This window comes from Eumetopias jubatus, unplaced genomic scaffold, assembly GCF_037043125.1.
Source record: "Eumetopias jubatus isolate StellerSeaLion01/CBP00866 unplaced genomic scaffold, mEumJub1_p1.0 scaffold_16, whole genome shotgun sequence".
Taxonomy (NCBI): Eukaryota; Metazoa; Chordata; class Mammalia; order Carnivora; family Otariidae; genus Eumetopias; species Eumetopias jubatus.
In genome coordinates this window covers 39842485-39866212 of record NW_028274822.1, presented here as the reverse complement: position 1 = coordinate 39866212, position 23728 = coordinate 39842485, and the positions used below count along the sequence as shown (strand labels likewise).

General features: G+C 39.2%; 1 pseudogene; it reads right to left on the bottom strand.

The window, feature by feature from the left end:
* Window positions 1-17313: 17313 nt before the first annotated feature.
* Window positions 17314-23443, bottom strand: LOC114204990 (ubiquitin-like-conjugating enzyme ATG3 pseudogene; annotated as a pseudogene).
* Window positions 23444-23728: the final 285 nt, after the last annotated feature.

Here is a 23728-nt window from a genome sequence, read left to right as displayed (position 1 = left end):
TCCTCAGCATTTTTCAGCCACCTTCAAAGATCAACCTTGTAATATTTTAATTGAACCGTATCACTTGTGTTTCTAACATTGATATGGATTTTACACAGCTGTTTACACTAATATGTGTTAAAATGCCTAATTACCGTTACAATCACAGGCTGGCTCAATAGTCTTGCCAGCTCTTAAATATATGGTCGTGTCTTAATCAAACACAAACGTCAATGAGCAGTCTAAACTCCTGCAATTTGTAAACTGGATTAAGGGCAATAAATGTGACCCTTCAAACAAGAACACAGAATTTTGCATATTTCATGCTAATATGCTCATCTGTTTGTTTTGCTGTTGTTTCCCAGATTTTAAAAAATGCTTGTTGATAAAATGAGGTCAGAATGCGAGATGAGGTGGGTGTTTACAGTGGGATTGAAGGAAAGGCTTAAGAAGGCCTGAGAAATGCTATACTCTCTATAATAGCATTTTTAAATGTGTGACTTCATAAACTTATATTAAATTGTTAGCTGAGGACTCTTTAGCCAATTAGGTAAACTTGTTATTATTTATTTTTTAACAGGTATCTGAGCACCTATTTCAGAACTCTGGTAAGGGCCCGTATATGCAGTGTAATGTCAGAAGAGTCAGAGTACCGTGCATGGAAGTTTCTCTGGGAGCATGGAGGGGTGAGTGGTTGTTTGCTTTGAAAGTTCAGGGAAGACTTCATAAACAAGGTACATTTGCATTGGAGAAATGGAGGACTTTCCAGGAGGGCAAGAAAGGGAAAGACAGACAAGAAATAGAGAAAAGCAGTCCCAGACACTGATGAAATGGAAGAGATCATGGCAAGTTTTGGAAACTACAGTAGTTCAGTATGGATGGGGAGGAGAGTGTTGCTGGGGGAAATCCAGGACATGCGACATCAGGGACATTGTGGTAAGCCTTGCAGGTGATGGCCTGTCTCATGACAGTAAGAGGATGTATCACCTAAAATATACCAAGAAAAGAGAGTTCATCAGACAGCTGCCATTTGGCCCTTGGGAGTGTTAGCAGTGGTCACCCAACCCGTCTTCAAAGAACTATGTGCCCTGAACATCTAACCAGCTTATACTACAGAAGCCTGTGGCAGTCCATGGACATTAGCAGGGAATCATTAGGTTTGTCTCTTTTCATTGATTGATTTATTGATTGAGCTATTCATTCTTGCACTGATTCCGTGTCTACTGAGCCCTTCTAATATTTCAGTACTTGTGCTAGTCACTGGGGAAATGACAGTGATGCTCCCTTCTTTTGGAGAATAAGATATTATGGGATAAAAAGTCAGATTTGGCAAAGAATAAGAATGATATCACCTTCATTTATCTCATTGATAGAAACATGTCACTTTCCTCATTATATAGATTCTTTTTTTTTTAAGATTTTATTTATTTGACAGAGAGAGAGAGACACAGCGAGAGAGGAAACACAAGCAGGGGGAGTGGGAGAGGGAGAAGCAGGCTTCCTGCAGAGCAGGGAGCCTGATGCGGGCCTCGATCCCAGGACCCTGGGACCAGACCTGAGCTGAAGGCAGACGCTCAACGACTGAGCCACCCAGGTGCCCCTCATTATATAGATTCTCTAATTTCAACTTCTACTCACCTCATTTAAGAGAATATTTATTCTCTTAATGAGTTCACAGTATTCTGGAATTTAAATACATGTAGGACTAAAATAACTGGAATTTCAAAAGGGGCTTCATTGTTGTATGGGGGGAAACGGGGAAGAATTGAGGACTTAGTCAAGACTGAAACTTAAAAAGGATATCCTGGAATTATTGTATATTCAATTTCATTTTTTATATTACCTAAATACTTCACAATAAAAACATTTAAAATGGAGACCACTAAGACACATCAAGTGTACTTCAAAATCAACAAAGACTGAAAATTATGAATAATAAATGAATAATATAAATTTGGGAGGCACACACACACACACCTATAACCTCCATAAAGGCAGAAATCATGTTTATCTTTGTTTACAACTGGATCCCTAGTGCCTGGCGTACCATGTACTTGGTAAATAAGTTGTTGAATGCATGATTGTTTAATGGTAATTAGCAGTTGTGGTAGATTATACCATTGCTTCTAACTCTTCTCTCCCTCTATCCACATCCTTTGCCATGTTCCCTTGCAGTCCCTCCTACCCTAGTGATGTCGGTCTTGGCCATCTGATTTCCTTTGGCCAGTGGAAAGTGGTTGGGAGTGATGATGAAGCAATGCTGAGCTGCACTCTTAGGAGGTATTGCTGCTTCGATTCAGCTTGGTGCGTTTCTGCCCTGGGCATGAGGTGTACCTCTGCCAGTTCTGTAACTGGCAGCTCCCAACCATTCAGCAGATGGAGCATGGGCTGCCCTAATTCATCTTGAGCTACTTTCTTTTTACTACAAATACAACTAGTACATGTCATAATGCTTGGGGCTTCTATTCTAGTAGCAGAGACTAAATGAAAACCTTAGTTAGGTTACCCTAAAGCAGATCCTGAGTCAAGGATTTAGATGCAGGTAGTTTATTGGGAGGTGATTCTCAGAAGCAGTCTTGATAGAGCGGGGAGACAGGAAAGTAAGAAAGATAATACATAAGCTCTATTGATTGGTTCTTGCTGTGGGCAACTAGGTCTTAATCTCCACTGGGGGCTTTCTGAGAATTGCATAGAGGGTACAACTCAGAACTGTCTCTCTAAAACATGGAATGCTAAGACATTTATCAACTGATGGCTGTGTCTCATTAGTTAAGTGTTCTACCCTGCCCCAGGGATGTTATTCCCTTACTCCATGGCCACACTTCCTGGCTATGACTGTGTGTGTGGCTTTAGAGAAAGTTCTGAGGCATAAAAAAGGAGAGAAGTTGCTGCTTAGGTTTGAGCCAGGATGGTGGCAGAGTAAGTGCACAGAAGTGTCTACCACAGCTGCTCTGAAATCAGACCTGGGCCAAGGGGATGTGATGTGGGTCACAAAAACATGTCTGCTTTGAGATAATGTTTGTGCAAATACTTTGTGGACCATCAGGTTCTAACAAATGTTATTGGTTATTACTAGTGAAAAAATTCAAATGTTCTTGTTTATAATAAAAGTTTATCAAATAATATGGCTCATCCTGAATAACAATATCTGTGATACTACTGTGCCGGGTTATACCAGTCATTTGTTTACAAAAGGCCAGAGGTTGGGTGGAATATTCATACACCCATTGTTACTTCCCTCCCTACTTTTCATCTCTCCCAGAACTGCTATCTAGCTATCACTCCAGTTAACACACACGCACACACACACACACGCACACACATGCACACACACCAGAGATCTAAACACCCTCTCATTGCTCCCAGATTTCTTTATTCCAATGAAAGCATGAAAAATCCAGACGGGAATAGACAAAGGGATTGGAGAATATTCAGTTCTTCTTTCTACTCTTCCTACAGGTTGGGAGGCAGGGAGATTATAATTGAGAGATCGATTAATCAAACGCACTCTTTGTAGAACTACTCTCCCAAGAGAATGTTCAGGAATCCTACACACTTGCTGTGACTTTGCTACTATCCCACAAACATGTCCAGGCCATAATTAAGCCGTATTACCATAGTTCAGAGCATAAGCCTCTCACACTCAAATATATATAGATTATATAATCATCAAGGGATATCTAGTCATTGCTTATAGAGCTCTGCCTGGGTTCTTTCATTCCAAAGAAAGTGGAATTATAAGAAGATTCTATGTGGCAAGACCCATAAGGGAGAGTGACTCTTATGGAATGAATCCAACGTGCACAACTCTTTGGAGAAAGACATCACTCAACTGTGAAAGATCACTGTGACCCTTGCTTTACATTCCATCGAAAAACTGTTAGGTCCATCAGCTTAGTTACCCTTTAGCCTTGCGTGGGCATTGACTCAGAGCTACAGAAAGATCAGTGTGAGTATGAAATTGTTTAGCTTGATTATCATTTCCTTAGCATGAAAAATCCTGAAATTCATTGGCAAAAAAAGAACAAAACTCTCTGCTGCTTCTAACTTAAATAGGTGTTGTTAGAGTTGGTCTGTTATTCTAGTAAATAACTCCACAATATAAATGGCTTGATATAATGGAAGGTTATTTCTTACCCATGTCACTCCACTGGATCTGGGGGGCTGGTGGGTTGCTTGTCTGTGCAATCATCCAAGGACCCAGGCTTTTCTCATTATGAGACATACCTTCATTCAGGTCCTCTAAGTATTCTTTCTTTCACTTCAGCTAATGGACAGGGAAAAGAAATAAGGCTCTTTGGTGGGCCTGGAAGTAGCTCATGTCACTTCCACTCATATCCTTTGGTGAGATCCCTTTGTCATATGGCCATACCAAACCAGAACAGAGACTGGAAAATGTAGCCTCACTGAATGTACAGAAGTAGAGGAGAACTCAGATGTGGGTGAGATCTCTGAGTCTCAGTTAAATAAGGAAAAGAAATGTTGTACCTAATTGAACAAAGAAACGATAGGAGGCTTCATTTTCTTTGTGGGCCAGTAATTTATTTAGTATTCTCATCTCCAAAGATAGGTGAAGCTCTGTTTCATCTATTATGTGAGATATTCTACTCTGGTCATGTAGACAATTTCTTCTCATGTGAAGACATTTCACATTTCTGGCTTTGTCCTGTTGCCTCTGATCCTGCTTTGACATTGTCAATGGAAAAGGAGATGAAGATAACTCTATTTTTGCACAGTTGAGGCTCATGGTTGGCCTTCTGCTAATCAGCAAACTGCTGGAACAATCACCACTGAGGCAGTTGGGGTTCCTAAGTATCCAGCAGTTTGCTGATGAATGTCTGAACCAGAGTATGGAGGGGTTAGAGAGGAAGGGAGTTCATGTATTATAATCATTTAGGAGCATTTTCAATATATTCATGCTGGTCTTAGGATGAATCAGCATCAGAATCATGTTTCTGAGAGAAGGGAAGGAAGAAAGAGATTTTGCACACGCTGTCCTTGTACTGGGCGTCCCTTCACCCTATCGAAATATTACTACTTGTCATTCTAAGTTGCTCTCTCTGTGATTGCCCTTCTTTCTCCTCATAGCATTTTTGTAATAGCTCCTCTTTTATGAAGAGCAATTTTCCTATTTGGTAATCACTGGAGTTCAGTGTATTAGTCTGCTAGGGCTTCCATAACAAAATGCCACAGACTGGGGGGGTTTAAACAACGGAAATTTATTCTCACCGGTCTGGAGGCTGGATGTCCAAGATCGTGTTGGCAGGTTTGGTTTCTCTTGAAGCCTCTCTCCTTGGCTTGCTGATGGTTGGCTTTTGTTGTGTCCTCACATGACCTCTCCTCTGTGCAGGAATCCCTACTGTCTCTTCTTCCTGTAGGGACACCAGTTATATTGGATTAGGGTTCCACCCTTATGACCTCGTTTAACCTTAATTATCTCTCTAAAGGCCCTATCTCCAAACATAATTCATCAAGGGTTGGGCTTCAATGTATGAATTTGGGGCTTGTGGGCCCGGATTCAGTCCATAACATTCAGAACATGAAAAGGTCTCAGGCAACATATCCTGCCTTTTGGCTTCTTAAGACTGCAGTTCCAAATTTTCTGAAATCTTCTGAGTCACAAAAAAATCACCAGGGGCAACTGTGTGCAGGATTCTAGTCATAAGAGTAGGGTTGGTAAATTGAAAGTCATTATGTAAAATTTAGACAAATCTAGTTTCAGAATATTGAGCTGTGCCTAATGCATCTTGAAGTAATCCTTCAGTTTTCAAACTAGAAAATTTGGATGACTTAGGCAAGTTTTCCCCTGCTCTCCCTGCTCCATTCCTAAATCCCGTTCTTAAAGCATCTCTTTGCTTCTTTTCAGCATCGTCCTCACAAACGCGTGCTTCACACTGAAGTTCCCACATCCCACTATTTGCTCCATCAAAGCCTCTGCATCCCGTCTTACTCTTTCAGGCGCCTATTCTGGAAAAATGGCAACTGACTCATCCGATAAAAGGTTCAGATAAGTGTGCAGGTAGGTGGTGAGTATTTTTAAGCTAGAGCCCTTCTTATATTTGTATTAATGAGATGCCTTCTGCCAACTCAAAGCCCTTAACCAGAGAACGTGGACACTTCACTGGTAGGAACTTCATTGTTTGTGAACCTTGCAGTACCTGAGGCGGGTGAGTGAAGAAGGCCCTCAGCATATTCTTCAGTCAGTCCCTACTCCCTGAGTGTAGAAAATCAGTCTTGTGTCTTCCTCCAAAGAGCTGACCCATGCAGCTATGTTCTTAGGAATAGACCATCCATTTCAAATGAGTACATTTCATTATGATCTACGGGGCATAGTTTTTCGCAAATGCATTTTAAAAATCTAGTTACCCCTTGTCTTAACTCTTTCATGATCTACCTACCTATAAATTACAAGATCTGAGAGAGGGGGAAGTGTGTCTTGTTCACCTTTATGTCTTCAATGCCTATTATATTATGAAGATTGTTGGTGCTCAGTAAATATTTGGTGGATACATTTATACTCTAGTACAGTTTTTTGTTTTGTTTTGTTTTGTTTTTTGAGGGAGAGTGGGCAGGCAAGGACTGCTTTCACTGTCACAGTTTTAAAAATGTACAACCCAAACAGAGAAAAGAATGATTCAGATTTTGGAAGTAGATTTGGATTATATAAATTGACTCGAGTGCCATATCTTTTCTCAACTCCAAGTGTCTAAACCATTAGGCTTAAACTCATGCTATTTGAGTCAGCATTCCCTTTGAATGGCATTATTATTATTGTTTATCATTGCATCAGCTTTTACAATATGCTTGGTGCTGCAGAAGACATTAAAAAGACACAGTTCTTGCCTTGGGGCTTACACTCAGATAGGCAAACAAACAAAATGTATTTAAGAAGAGGTAGATTGATCGCAGAGATGCAATTTCCCAGGTGTTTGTATTTGTGCTTTGGGTTCGTTTGTCTTTTAACCAGCTGTGGGCTAAAGAAATCTTGAAACTTTTCTTCAGAACAAGGACGTAAATGACAAGAGTTCAGAAGAAAACACAAGCCTTGAAGTGCAGAACGCAGGGCTGAGCATCTAAACAGCCCAGTTTACGGGATCTCCGTGCTCTTGAATTGCTCTTCCCCTTTCTGTCTCAACAATGTGCGCTCCCTGGGCTTCCTCACCAAAAACCAAATCATTAATTTAAAAATGGATCACTGAATTTTATGGCCCATTTCAAGTATTAGGCCAGTTTTTTCCTATCAAATAGTGTTTAAAAATTTGACTAGTTCTCCTTACAGCCTAAGACTTTAATTTGTACAAAAGTTAGGAAAACTTTGATCCTAAGAAGATATTGCCCTCAAGTTTAATTTTTGAAAATCCAATTCATAAGCTGAAATGAATAAAAACATATCTCACATTTTTTACTCTTCTTTTTTTTGGTGAATATTTTAAAAAAATTCTCTCATGCAGTTTTGGAGCAGAGACAAATATGTCTGTTTTGTTGATGCTCCTTAGTGTTTGTGGAAAATATATGTGTGTGTGTGTGTGCATATAAAAAGCATCTTCATCTTAGAAATCTAAATACTGTGTCTGTTTGTTATACAGGAGATCAAATACCTGCTTCTGGGAGTAAGCCAGGGCAAAACTTTAAGTTTCACATGTAAAGTACATGAGGAACACAATCTGCGATGGTTGGTAAAGCTGTAGAGATGTGCAGATTGCAGAAGGGGGTGGCGATAATCTTCACTGTGCAGGGGAGAGTCGGGCTCCATTTCATTTGGTCGCCATGATCTCTAGGTGGATGGAGGGGTTTCTCGTCAGGGTCTTGATCCATGAAAAGGATGTAAGCACCAAAAGCCATGCATATTTAGACGTTGGTTTCCAAAGTTTCTGTTTAATTCCACTTTCTCATCACATGCAGGAGTGTGGTATGCCCTTCCAGATGGCCCACACAAATGCTTTGTCGTACTTCACTCACTCCTTGCATGTCAAGCATCTCTGGGACTACATACATCACCAATTAGCATCTTATATTCATTTGAAAGGAATGGCTCTGCAACATTTTATAGTTTTCTTTGATAAAATTTGCATGTTGTGATGTTCTTCTAAGAATCAAGGGTGTGATTGTGGAATTTTCCTCCCATCTTCTCCCTCCCCCTAAATATTTTTCCCTGTGCAGCACCATTTGATCTGTATTTTACAGAAAATGTCTTTGGTTTGACATTTTTGGAAACTGGTGAGACCATTTTAGTGTATTTACCAATGCATACTAGACATTTACTGTGTCACATCTTCCAGGGGGCTATGTTCCTGTTGGTCCACCCCCATTTTTCAGATTCTAGGTCATGCAACCTCCTCATTTATCTATAGATTTGGCACTGACATCCTTTAGCCTTTTGCAATAAAGTCTCAGCTAGGCATTCCTTATCCTGAGCTCTGTGATAAGCATTTAAAACAGTGGACTTCGTGTGTCAGCCCTGATAGTAATAAGCAATCCTGACATATGAAAATCATAGTTAGCCAACACACCAAAGAGATGCTGTGCACCAAAGGTATCAGATTGTCACCCAGTAAATGGTAGTGGTTACTGTTAAGTTTTCTAAAGTAATCAATATTGGCGTGTTGGTGAACAGGCAGGTGGAACACACAGAACCCCAATGGATAGTGCGTTCTTGACATCTTCATGTGAATTCTCACAGGCATTTCAAATTTTACATGCTCACCTTCAGTATCTCCTGAAACTGTCTGTCCCTGGTGTCCCTTATCTTAGTAAATGATATGTTGTCTACTCAGGTATTCAGTCCAGAAATCTGGAGTCCTCAGGAGCGCCTTCATTTCTTTCATCTCCCCATTCCCCTTCCCCCGAAATTTGTCATTAAGTGTTTTGTTTCTACTTCCCTTTATCCTGGATCAATTCAATCTTTGTCACCTTATTTCCACCTCCTGCCCCACCCTGAGTTCACATCCTAGTTTCTGGAAAGCTTCTATAGTGTCCAAACTGCACTCCCTGCTGTAAGTCTGATTCTCCCATGTTTCCTTTTTTGCTTAAACTGTAGAGTTCTTATATGATGAATTGGAGAAGGTCTTTCTGATGTTGAACAACCTGCATTTGGCTTTTGTGTTTAGAACTTGACACAATTCTCCCCCCAGCCCCCCAAGGTCTGCAAAACCCTGCGTGTTCTGAGTCTTGAGTACCTGTCTCCAACAGACTCCAGCTTGCTGCACTGAATTTTGGGGGAGCTCGTGAAACTTTTTTGGTTCTTTCCCCTACTCGAGGATTTTGTACTGGCTCTGCCTCCAGCCTGAAAAGATTTCCCCTCTCCCTCTTCACTTGCTTGTTTTCTCCTCATTCTTTAGGTCTTTTCTTGAATATCTGTTCCTCAGAAAGGTCTTCCGTGGCTACATCATTGGAGGACCTTCATTGGAGGTTACCTTCTGGTATAGCACCCCATTTATTTCCTTCAAAGTACTGATCATAGTCTCAAAATATTTTGGTTATCTATTCACTTATTTGTCTGCTATCTGTCTTCTGTTGTATAGAATCAAGTCAGTGTTCTCAAGGCCAGTTTCATTCTTGTTTAATTCATATGCATGTTGCCTGCATAGTGCTTGGCATGTAGAGGCACTTAAAACATATTTGTTGAATCAATGTCTCTAAAGGATTATGATGAGAAGAGTTGAATGTGTGTATGTGGTGTGTGGCATGTGGTATGTGGTGTATGTATGTGTTGTAATGGTTAAGTTAAAGCACTGGGTGTTATATGCAACTAATGAATCATTGAACACTACATCAAAAACTAATGATGTACAATATGTTGGCTAATTGAATTTAAAAAAGTAAATAAAAAATAAAGGAAGTACTATTGGGTGGGGGATGGGCTGAATGGGTGATGGGCATTAAGGAGGGCACTTGTTGTGTTGAGCACTGGGTGTTATATGTGAGTGATGAGTCACTAAATTCTACTTCTGAAACCAATATTATGTTAACTAATTAAAATTTAAATAAAAATTTGAAAAAAAATAAAGGAAGTGCTATTGACTGTGTTTGTGTTCCCCCTAAATTCACATGTTGAAACTGAATCCCCAGTGAGATAGCATTAGAAGGTGGGGTCTTTAGGAAGTGATTAGGTTATGAGGTGGAGCCCTCATGAATGGGATTAGTGCTTTTATAAAAGAAGCCCCAGAGAACTCCCTTACCCCTTCTGCCATGTGAGGACAGAGTAGAAAATGCCATTTATGAAGCAGGAAGCAGGTCCTTGCAAGACTCGGAATCTGCCGGCACCTTGATCTTCCAAAACTGTGAGAAATAAATGTTGTTTATAAGCCACCCAGTCCGTGATATTGTTATAGCAGCCCAAATGGACTAAGACAGTAAGGAAACGTAGAAGTAGAAGAGATAAGAAGGCTTGGCAACAGGGTTGCAAGAAGTCAGATCCACTGAGAGGGTCCCAGCACAAGACTGATATATGAAACCTGGGCCAATGCAGAGATCAGAGGCCTTGACTCACAACTCTGGCAGTTTGCTGGAGACCATTCAAGTATGTACTGGTTGGTGCCTAGGAAAACAGCACAATGTACTCATTCACACAGAAAAAAAAAGAGACCACAGCTCCAAGGTAACAGAGAGCACAGAATTTCAAAGCAGTCACATGATGTGGCTGAGACCACATCACATTCAGTAAATGGAACAAATTTCCACTTCCACATGTAAACATACATGTGAATGCTTTTGATCAAATTCACCATCCTCATAATCTGTTCTTTAATTTTACCAATAAGGAGAGAGCAAATGGACTAAAAGAATACATTTACCAGATCAGAATAGATGGTGGGATGAAGCCACATGAGTGAGAACTTTACAGAAGCACTTTGAGCACATACCGTTCAAATTAGGGGAGAGAAGCACATTCTTCAGCAAAGAGAAATTCACTGCCCTGGTCAAAACCTGACTCCTGGAGGCACACGTGTGCATAAACACATGGGCTCTATCAGTAACAATGATCTTACTGCCAGATAGCAATTCATAAGCACCTGCTATGTGCCAGGCACTGCATTAAACTGCTCACATGCATTATCTCACCTAAAACCATAAGCCTACAAGGTAGGTATGAATATGGCTCCATTTTCACAGAAAAACGTGAAGTTAAGAGAAGATAATTATTTTGCTCTAGATCACACAAGTGTGATATAAACCCTTATCTATTTACATTTAGAACTTGAGCTTTGTTACCCCATTGATTTGCAAAGAAACCCAATCTCTGGGAAAGGTGGCTGCTTCTCCCTGGGAAGTGTAACAGCGCACAATGGTGTTCTGGATCATACTGATCTTCAGGGAAAATATATTTCCTGATTATACGCCATAGAACATTAAATATATTGTGCTATAATTGTTTCTTTCTTTTTTTTTTTTTACTTGCCCATTAGATTGCAACCAACTTTAGTTCCTCACATTGTTCTCCTTAGCCCTAGTACTTAGTACTGGTTCTGCAGCTCAGCTGAAGGCAGAGGTTTGGACCTTGTCCTGAAACCCTGATCCAAGGAAGTTGTTTTTTATTTGATTTAGACTTCCCATTTACATGAACTAGTTTAATAAAACGAGTTACAGTCATTTAGGAGTAACTATTTTTAAGAAGAACTTGCATTGTCAAGAAGAATTTGCATTCTTAAATACCAATGATAAAGAAGCCTGACGGGGAATGTCACTAGTTAACCATGGCTAAATCAAAAGAATAGGAAGAATATGCTTACAAGTCCAAAGAGAATTATTAAACATCTTAATTTTAAACATTATTCAGTATTAAAGTGTTGTCAATAAAACAAAGATATCCCCAGAAACCAAGGAAAAAGAAAATAAAAAGCAAAAGTAGACTGAGAAATGTATTCACTTCTGAAACTGTCATGGGGCGAATTCCAAAACAGAATACGAAGTTTTTACAAAAGTCATCGTTCTTATTATTCCCATTTTCAAGTAAAATGCAAACTAGATGCAAGCAGTTTTTTAAAACACTGTATTATGTATCTCATAGGCCAGAACTATCGAAGCAAATCAGATCTCTCATTTTAGTATGCATTTACACATTTAAAAATTCATATTATTGACTATGTTGAATGCCGTGACTTCTAGAGAACCATTACAGCTCACGGGATAGCTTTTTATTTGGCATTGTATCAATTTGAAGCCCAGAATGTCATGATCTTAATGCAGATAGCAGATATGCGTGTGTAAAGTGGTATGGAGAGAAAGGTAAGGTGCACATGCAATAGGCAATTTTCAAATGTCATTGTTTCAGCCCTAAAAACAGAATGCACACACTGAAAATGTTTTGCTCCCCGGTCTGTGCCAGGCACTTCCGCCTGCACGTCTCGCGCTGCTCGCTGCCGCGCCGCCGCCACTCTGCAGCGCACGGAGGACCATTTGCCCCTTAAATATCACACGTAGCTCATTTGCATTATAGACCATGGGCTCAAGAGGGAGAAACACTTAATTTTATTAATAGAATGGATTTTAAATCTCTCTACAGGAGGCCACAGAACACCCCAAAGGGCTAATCTTTGTTATGGAGAGATGGCAAATCAGAAAAGCCCTAGTGCGTCCCCCCCCCCCCCCCGGAAATTGTTCCCAATGAAAGCTACCACTAGGCCGATTGGCTTTGAGCATCCTCTGTTTGAACACTGGAATGGTTCCACACCTGATGTACAAATACCTAAGCCCCTGAGATTTACAATAGGAATGCTAATGCATGGCGTAAGCCCCACTGAAACAAACAGAGCCCGGATAATAATTTTGTAACCTCTTGTTGACATAACCCACCAGCTTGCTGAAGAGCCCCTTCATGTAGAGGAAACACAGAAACTATAATGATTTTCAGATACAGTTGACAAGAGACCATTTAGTAAACTTTTATTTTTTTTAACTAACAGTATGCAAGGATGTTGTATTCTAGGCTGCTACTAATAATCTCATCAGAATGCAAAAGCAGCGACTGTGTTATAAAACCAATGATCTGTTATATTCTGCAAGAATTTACAAAAGCCTAATGTCATTTACTACACCATGAGAACCATACTTGGATAAAAAAAAAAAATAAAACACAACAGAATTCAAAAACTGATTACAACTGACGAAAAAATAAACTGTTTGCAAATGCAATGCTTTAAAGGTAAAACGTACCAGAGTGAAAGACACGGAGCCCAGTGATGACTTCGGAGGGGGAGAAATTGGTATTTGGGAACATATAAATGTGATTCGTCACTTAGGGCCTTGTTTGAATCAAGGCATCCATTCAAGTCCAGGATTCTCTGGTCCACAATTATTGCTGCGTATGTGTTGCCAGCTCAAGCTGCAGGAAACTTGCAGTCTCGAAAGAGATGTTTTTTTTTTTTTTCCTCAGCAGCATTTCTGACAAAAGTTTATCTTTGCAGTCTTAAATATACAATTTAAATGATTTTTAAAAGCGAAGACCTTTCTTTGGGGACATCTGGAACAAAGTCAACTGAAAAGTCAGTGGCACGGATTTGTCAGGATCTCTATGTAGCTGGGACTCAGATGGTCGGTCCTTTCTGTCAGCTGGGACCCTCTGATGGGTGCAAAAGCACAGGCAGGCTTCTCTCAGACCATATGCTTGCTTCTCTGAAAGGTCTCATGGATTCAATTCTGGCAGTTAATTTTTAATGGCATTTTAACTTTATAAGGAAATAAATGTGTTTAAAAATTCTTTTCTTTGATGCCTAAACCAATTTTTCTGCATTTTATTCAGTGATGAAAGAAATCAGCTTCCTGAAGGATGATATCTACCTCTCTTTACATTTCTATCACTGTCTATAACACTATAACCATCTATTCATCTATCATTCTTCCATCTATCCACCCAGAGAGGGAGAGAGAGAGAGAGAGAGAGAGAGATCTTGGAAGTTCTTGAAATTGCTATAATCTTTGGAAGAAACTGATTCCCCCCTTTTCAAACTAAGTCTTTTGGAAACATTTTTATTTCCAGGATGGACATGGCAGAATGTGAGAAGATTTATTTATTAATTTTTTTTGAAGATTGATTTATTTATTTTAGAGAGAGAGAACAGGGGGAGAGGCAGAGAGAGAACCTCAAGCATACTGTCTGCTGAGTGTGGAGGCTGATGCGTGGCTCAATCTCACAACCCTGAAATCAAGACCTGACTTGAAATCAAGAGTCAGACACTTAACCAACTGAGCCACCCAGGTGCCCCCAGGGTCTTTAATATTAAAAATCATTTTTACAGTACTATTAGCCAGCTTCCAGCAGATTTCTTTCAGGAAATGTATTCTTGGATGTCCTTGAAGATACACTTGGTCTTGCAAACTTGCAGGAAGTCATTTTGAAGTGTTGACTTAGGTGCCTGTAAGACATCTGGTAATAATGAAGATGGAGCTTTTAATGCTTTGGGGTTTTATGAATGAGTTACAGTACAGTCACTAATGAATTATTAAAGTATATCTCTATAGGAGGAGGTATCCATATTTTTTGACTGTTGGGAAGTTGCACGTATTGATAGTTGTCCAGGAAGAAACTGGGACTGGCTGTTCATCAGATCAATTAGTTTGAGAACCAAATGAATTGATGTTATATTTCAAGAGAGTCTTGCTCACCACGGATATAGAGAGATGTTTCATAAAAGAGGCACACTGTTTATTAAGGAGTCTGAATCATGTAGGACAATAGTTAAATGTGTGAACCATCCCCTCGCCTTTACTCCTACCGGCTTGTTTTTTTTGTTTGTTTGTTTGTTTTTGTTGTTGTTGTTTTTTCCCCTCCTGAATGACTGGAGGGAGTCACTGTCTGTCTGGTAATCTTCCATTCATCCTCAAGAGCAGCCCCAGTGCTGCCCCTTCTTTGTGACTCTCTCTAATCTTCAGTTAATTGTCTTTTACATGACCATAGCACCATATACATAGTTATCTTAGTATTTCTCATTAATTATCCTATAAGTGTGTGTGTAAATGTATTTATTTATTGGTTTATTCTACTAGAGTATAAGCTCCTCAGTAAATGTTCTTTTCCATTCACAGCACATTGTAATAGGTATCTGATAAATGTTCAGGAATGAATAATTACAAAAGGATTTAAGTAAAATCAAACTTCCGGGAAAAGTTACAAAATGGTATCAACAATTTAATAAGTTTGGACTATTGGTCACTTACACAGATTTAAAGGATTCCTAAACAACTAGAAGCAATTAAATTTAAAAACATAGTTAAAAATAAGTATCTTTTTTTTATTCGAAAATTGTATGGTATGAGATCTGAGGAACAGTTCCCTTTCTCAGTCTAATAGATAATCAACAAATTAGACTTTGGAAAGAAAAGGTTTCATTTACTGTCCTTAAGAGAATATCCACATACTTTTTTTTTGAGAACTGATAGGGAGTTTGAAAAGAGTGATCTAAATAGATTTAGTAATTTCTTTATTCAACCAATTTCTGTAGAGCCCCTGGTATTTGCCCAGCTCTATGTTAGGTACTGAGGGTTCAGGGATGAACCAAACCAACTTAGTTCCTGCCCTCCTGGGTGTAGAATATAATGAGTGAGGTAGGTGGACTTCAAACAAAAGGCCTCCTAAAGGTCATGTCACTACAACTGTGATAAGTATGATAACTGACAAATTCAGGTACTTAATAGCATTCAAGAGGAGAATCAGACCCAGAGACAGGACACCTTCACTGGAGAAGTGAAGTGGGGGAGAGGCAGAGAGAAACTAGAAACAGAAACAGAAACTAGAAAGATGATGAAGGTGGGGAGGACAGGGAATTTAAGGGAAATGTGAAAAGAAGAGTGATATGGGCAGAAGGAAAATCCTCATATGCAAATACGCATATGAACCTGGTACATTTGTAGAAGGCAAGGTGGGGCTAGGCAATGAGGCTCCAATACAGTGAGTGAGGGGAAACAAAACATAAGGTGAGATGGGAAGTTGGGCAGGAATCAGTGCTTTCAAAGGATCAAAGGTCATGCTATGGATGGGACAGTGGATGAGGCCAGGGGTAACATGCATCCTACGCAAATGTGGCTCCAAGAGAAGTCCCTTCACTTCCTCCTTCCAACTAAATAGCCACCCCACTCCCTCAAACTTACCCCTTTGTATATAAAAAACCCAGAGGTGCTAGTAATATGATGGTTTATCCTAAAAAATGCAGTGTTCATGGGAGTTTTAAGAAGAGAAATGACATTCAAAGTTGAGTTTGAACAGTTTGGAAAAGGGCGAAGATCAGTGTAGAAAGACAATGAAGAGGCAAGGATGGTTCATCAATGACACTGGAGTCATTGATAGTGGACAGTAGAGGGAAATTGATAAATTAGAGAAACATTTTAAAAGACTAATCAACAAACATGGGACATGAGGGAAAGGGAGTTATCAAGAATGATTGCAAGATTTCTGTTATGAGCATGTGAGTGGATATTTTGCCAGTTGTTGCAGTAGAAACACTTGAGGAGGAATAGTTTGGGAAGGAAACATGGTAAGTTCAGATCTTGAAATTGTGGTGTTCAAGGAACCTGTGAAACATCCTGGTAGAGATATCAAGAGGAGGTAGACATAAAATTATAAGAATCAGAAGAGAAATCAACATGGAAACAAAAATTTAGGGACCATGGTCTTATAGAGTATTGATATAAATTAGAGTAATAAAGAGCTTCTTTGGATCATAATATAGATTGTGGGGGAGAAAGAACAGTATTAGATGTTCTCAAAAAGTGATAAAAGAAGGTTTTTTTTTGTATACATTACCATAAATTTATTATTGTTTTTTTGTAGTAACAGGTTTTGGCTTTTTGTTAGCTATTGTTGGCTATGTTTTAATGATAGTTACTATGTGTTTTGCATTGTACTGGTACTAACATGTATGAGACTTTCTTCATTACTCTGGAGATCAGCAATACAGAAATTATTAGAAAATTATCACAGATATTCTTAAATTGTTTAACACAATCAGTGAAATAGCCATTTAATGGAACTTTTTTAATTTAATGCATAACCATATAAGTCCCTTTATTAGAGAAATTGTATAATTGGTGTATTATGGTCAATGGTCATATCTATGGGTTAATTCTTTAAAAATCAGAACCAGGGACACTTGGGTAGCTCAGTTGGTTGAGTGCCCAACTCTTGATTTCGGTTCAGATCATGATCTCAGGGTCCTGAGATGGAGCTCTGCCTGCGCTCCCGGCTCATCAGGGAGTCTGCTTCTCTCCTTTTCCCTCTCCCTCTGCCTCCCCCTGCTCATACATGTTCTCTCTCTCTCAAATATATAAATAAATAAATAAATCTTAAAAAAATAAAAATAAAAATTAGAGCCAATAATTAGGATAGATTCTATGCTCTCTTCATTACATTGTGAAGTGTCTGGTGCAGTCATATTGTATTGTTGGAATGAGAGCTTATACAGATTATAAGAAAATTAGAAGATACATAGGAACACCAAATTCTCCCCCTCTTTCTGCAACAGTCTTAATGATTTTCTTCACCACCTGGGCATGTCTGCATGGGTAAACTGAACACAGAGGAGGTGATGGGAGATGAGGGTGATTTTCAATCGTCACCGTTTTCTTCACATGATCTTGACTGGTGTTTTCATACACATGTTCAGCAGGTAAAGGCTGCTTTTGCTCATCATAGCTGAGCAACCATAGTCCCAGTGTCTGGTAATATTTATCATAAGTGATATACTGGTCCTAAGTTCTGGTTTGGAAAATAGCATCCTCACCACCAGCATCAGTTTTAGCTTTAGAAGCTTCTACTATTTCCCTTGTGTCTAGAGTAGCCTCATCTGTTTCCAACAATCCATTCATTTCATATACTTCCATATCTGCAGCTTCTCTTCCATCTTCCTCTTCCTCCTCTTCACATACTGCTGAGCAATCTTGAAGTCTTATACTGTCATTGTTTTCCAATGTAATCTCCTTAACTGCTTCCGTTATTCCTGCAATACCTGTGTTATGATTAAGTATCTACTCATCCCCCATCACCATCATCTTCAATGGTAGCTTCTAATTCATCTGAATATTCTGTGTGCACCGCTTTTGCATGGCACATTTTTGGTGACCAAAAATTTTTTTCCTGTTGGTAAGTATGCCTTCACTTTTGATTCTTCCCCTGTAGCTTGTTGCCTTGTTGGATAGTGGTGGATTAAGTGATCTGTAGCTGCCACAAACTCTTCTGGGGTAATAACACCTGTTTCCTTAAACTTTGGTTCCTTGAGGACCTGGGTCAGGTACTCAGCCATTTCCAGTGTCTTTCTGAAATAGCCATTTAAAAAAGTCAGAGAAGTGTCAGATCTAGATCTAGATCTATCTATCTATCTACACACACACACATATATATAAAACACGCATTTCTGTATATATATATATATATACACACATATATATATATACACACATTTATATCACTAAAATAATGTTATCTTTTTATAGATACTGATAATGAAGTTCAGAGAGGTTAAGTGATGTCATGTAGTTAACAAATGGCTGAGGGCAGACTTGAAATCTCCACACTGAGAGTTCTTTCTACTGTACTGCTCTGGATCGTCATAGCCAATATTAACAAGTGCCTGTGCCCTTTACCAAGCATTTTCATCCTTATTACAACTCTATGAGATCAACAGATCCACACCAGAGTGGCAGCAATACATTAAGTGGAGTCTTCTGACTCCTAACTTGTATCCCGCGCTCTAGGAATATCCTGAGTTCATGCAGAACTAGCCTTGGATTTGCACTGAAACTTTGCATGATAGGTATGGAATTGATGAGTAAGGGATTGCCATTTACAAGGTGCATTGTGATGACAGTGTAAATGCCATCAGCAGGATCTGGGCCAAAATAATTAGTATGGAATACATCAGAATGACAGCCACCTTCTATGGGCTCAACTTTTTGAGGGTATATGCCTAAATGAAACTCATCTCATTTCTTCCCTGGTGTTGAATTTTAAGAGCACACGGAATGAGGGTGTTCATTGAGAGTATGATTTAAGGTACCTACAGGAAAAGAAGGGAGACCAGAGGAGAAGGGAACAAACAACATTCAAGTTCCAAGAACTTAGAAATCTAAGAACATAAGGCAAATGAGAGAATAATAATATAATATTGATGGTGATGATGATAGAGAAGGAGAAGGATCCAGTGCATTCACAGATATGCTTCTGTTTTAAATCGTCTGCTCATTTTTGACCTAGGATTTTCCTTCTGGTAGTTAAGATGCATTTAAAGTATTAGCCTTTGGTTTCTACAATGTACATGGCTGGCCCCATGTGACTGTGGGTGTTAGACTCACTATGATGAGAACAGGGCCATGGCACCCCTCATACTCTATTCCCCAATGGAAAGCAGGTCTGGCTGTCTTCCACTGGAAAACATATCCCTCACAGAATGAGTTCATTTTAGCTGTCAGCTATGGAGTATCTAAGAATCTCTGTATGCATGCAACATTGCCAGCAAGATGCCCACCCACCTCCACTGGGGATAAGAATCCCCAGTGGGGGGAAAAAGGCTGCTTCCAAGTGAGTGAAGCAGCTGTTGTTTTACACAGAAATGTCAAAAGCACAAGCAAATTTTTCATCACCAATTGGCGGTGTCATGGCCAGTGAAATACTTTGTGGTTTTTATGTGGTTTGGGGAGAAGCAACTGGCTTTGTGAGGTTTAAATTATAGATATAAATTATATATCTGGAACACTACACCCTTGGTTTTAATTCATTTTATTGCTAATGATAGGATTTGAATCTGAGATGTGGTAGGTGGGATTAAATTAGCCACACCACACACCTTTGAGATGTTAAAAATTATTTTGCTATCTTCTTAAAAAATTTTACCTTTTAGTTACATTTTTCTTAGTAGTTACATGAGCATAAATATGTTAAATGAATATAAAAATGTGTAGAATTTTATCATATGTTTCTATTAGCTAAAATATTGCCATTTCCTAAAATAAGCCTCTAAATATAAAAACATTGTTTTCCAGGGGCACCTGGGTGGCTCAGTCATTAAGCATCTACCTTCAGCTCGGGTCGTGGTCCCAGCGTCCTCGGGTCGTGGTCCCAGCGTCCTCGGATCGGAAGGAGTCCTGCATTGGGCTCCCTGCGCAGCAGAAGCCTGCTGCTCCCTCCCCCACTCCCCCTGCTTGTGTTCCCTCTCTCGCTGTGTCTCTCTATCAAATAAATAAAAACAAACAAACAAACAAACACAAAAACATTGTTTTCCAAATGCAAAGAAATATAAACTATATGCCACTGTGTTTATATTGACTTTCCATTTACTGATATGTTTATTTCCGCACCCACCTGTAACCTATTCTTTCATCTATGCATCCACCCATCATCTAACAGCTATTGATTAAGCCTGTCTATAGCTGATATACTGTGTTAGACATTATAGGACACTGAAAGCAATATAACTCCTATTTCCTATCTTCTAGAAGCTTCAAATCTTTTGACAATTCATTTGTGACATGAAGAGGAGTGAGCCACCCTACCATTGCATCAGTAATCTTTAAACAATAAGGAAAATGAAACAAATGTTGTCTCCCACCCTGCCCACCAAGACACAGATACCAAGCCTTGCCATAGATTCAGGGCCAACCTTTACGTCCTTTTTAAGACAAGCTCTGTTTATGTACGTGATAAATGACAACAAAATGTATATGAGCTTAGAGTATATAAAGACCGTAAGTTAGCTGTAATTTAGATTATGAGAAAATAGATGAAAGCTCAATATAAAGCAATAAAATCTAATGTAACATATGATGTCTTTATGGACCACACTGTAAACATCTTTAGCATTTGCCTTGATCTGCCTGATTATGTGACAGAAGTAACAAAGTAAGTCAGCAGTTGTCTTGGTCCATTTGGGCTGCTGTCACAGAAATACCGTAGACTGCGTGGCTTAAACAACAAAATTTCTTCACAGTTCTGGAGGCTGAGAAGTTCAAGATCCAGGTGCTGGCAAATTCAGTATCTGGTAAGAGTCGTCTTCCTGATCTGGTAAGAGTCGTCTTCCTGGTTTATGAATGCCTATCTTTTTGCTGTGTCCTCACATACTGGAATGGATGAGAGAGCTCTTCAGGGCCTCTTCTATTTGGGCACTAATCTCTTTAATGAGGTCTCTCCCCTCATAACCTAATCATCTTACAAAAGCTTCACCTCTTAGTACCGTTACACGGGGGGTTAATTTTCAACTTTCAAATTTGGGAGACACTCAGTATATAGCTGTAGTTAACATCTGTCACTTATAGTAAGTTATTAAAAACTGTTTTTGAAATTGTACCTGGAGTTGGGATATTTTGAGTTGGAAGCTTCCTCAGTGATGATCTACCTCAAGACCCCATTTTGCAGATAAAGAAACAGAGGCCAAATAGATCATCTAACTGGCTGGGAGAGGACCTCCCCCCACCGCCCCAATCCGGGTCTTCAAACTCCAAGTCAGAGCTCTTTGCACTCTGCCTCTTACAAAGTTTTTATGTGAGATGTTTCACCGCCAACAGTTAATAATAGGACCAATTTTAGCCTAAGTTGAGATAGAAGAATCTTGTTTTAAAAATCATCCTTCAACATTTTTTTCCTTTCTCTACCTTCCTCAACCCCCTTTCTGGTTCCTTTTTGCTTCCCTTGTCTTGTTTCCCTAATGGGACATCTAGTACCCTCATATCAATTTGCATTGCAAATGTTCTCTTATCCTCCATTTAACTCTTTCTCATCAACATGTTTTTTTTTAATAAAGACTTTTATTTATTTATTGAGAGTGAGAATGGTAGAGAGAGAGCATGAGAGGGAAGAAGGTCAGAGGGAGAAGCAGACTCCCTGCTGAGCAGGGAGCCCGATGTGGGACTCGATCCCGGGACTCCAGGATCATGACCTGAGCCGAAGGCAGTCGCTTAACCAACTGAGCCACCCAGGCACCCTCAACATGGTTTTTTAACCGAAGTAAAAGTTCTGATAGGATTCCCAGGTTACCTTGGGATAAAGCAACAGAAAGGTTTGGCTAATGGGAGGTTGAATCTTGGTTTGTCTTATTCTACCAATTACAGGGGTAAAATGGCTGTATATTTTATTTAGTCTACCACAGGCCTTGAACTCAGCATGAGTGAACACAAACACCAATGCTGGCTCATCAGATTTGCCAGAGTTCTAGGGAAAAGCTTTCATTCAATTTCATACATTACCAAAAGCATTGACCATGGGTCACATAAACCCATGCTCTTGACACTGCATACACATAGACACAGAAGGTCTGGGCTCATCTATCTCTCCCGTTTTGTTCTTTCACTACCCTGCCATGCTTCTGGCACCCCCAAGTATGCATGTCCTGCTTTTCTGCCTACTCCATCCGATGACCAGAAACAACAGGACATTATTTTCCCAAATTAATACTTGTAAAGATGTCACAAGATCTTCCCATAATACAACTTCTATTTTTCTTCCTTAAAAAAAAAAGGTGGGTCTTTTAATAGCTCTTTTAGGTTTATTTTCCCTATATTCTTAATTATATTAAAGACTCATATTTCTTCCCTGAGTATTCATTTAGAAAGAAGGTTTTGTAATAGTCACATTTAATTTATCAGGGTGTAATAATTTGTGTTTCCCAATCATCTTGCCGACTTTGGTTCATTATACTATTGTTTCACATGAGTAAGTTAGCAAAGTTTGGATTGATTGACTCTAATTAACTAAAACTGGTTCCAGGCTGTGCATCTATTGTCATGGTAGCTAGCCGCAAAGCCCTAAACTGTGCAGCAATGGTGATATAAGGTAATATTGATTTGAAAACTGTAGATAATATGTAACCTTAGGCTTATCACTGTTTGGGAGACAAACTAAAAAAAAAGGATGGGGAAGGGAGAGATATTAGGACAAGTTGTAAGGGCACTTGGGAGTATAAATGGAATTTTCAGTGGGTTCACTTCTTTTATTGTTTTTCCTGTCCAGAGATAATCACAGATGTGTTGAACAAACAAATTCAAAGTCAGCAGTCGGAAGAGTAAGGATTTCATGGATTTTGAAACTGTGAAGAAATGAAATACAGTTTCTGATAAACTGTCCAAGATCCAGCTAAAATTATGGGGAGACCTCCTATTTTGTAGAGGAAATCTTTCTATCTGTTACTCATCGAAAAGTAGGATTGTTTGAAATTTATTCTTTTCTCTGTTGCTGAATTTTTATAGTCAATAATGATCTTTGAGAAAAAATTGTTTTTAGACAGTGGGTAGTTGGAAAAATGATTGCATTTTATAGCTTGTAAACATGAACAAATATCACCCTTGCTTTCTAGTATTGGACAGAAATCAAGTTAAAGAAACTAGAACAGAATGTCATAGGTGAAATTCACCAATTAATTTCCTTCTTTCCTATGCAAAATGCTGCAGCTTCTGTCTTAAAGTACCAGTTAGGATCTTCTTACATTTGATTGCTGTTGCTCAAATTTTCTATATTCTTCATTTTAAAAGCTCCAGGGCCCTGGTTTTCCATGACACCCTTATTAACTGAGCAACCTCCCCCTTCCATCATCCATTTTTCATCAAGTTCAATGGAACAGACTTTATGTCCCAACAGACAGATGAAGTGAAAGTTTAACTCATGTTCTACAGAACCTTGCTTGAGACGTTTTCTGTCAGAGTGGAGAAAATACTGGAAGCATTTCCAGTTTATCCAGCTGCTTCCTTCATTTGCACTGTGTTGAAGTCTGTTTGGAAACTGAGGATAGGCTACTTTTATGTCAGTGCCTTCTTCATAAGATTGTTTGAGTTTCTTTTA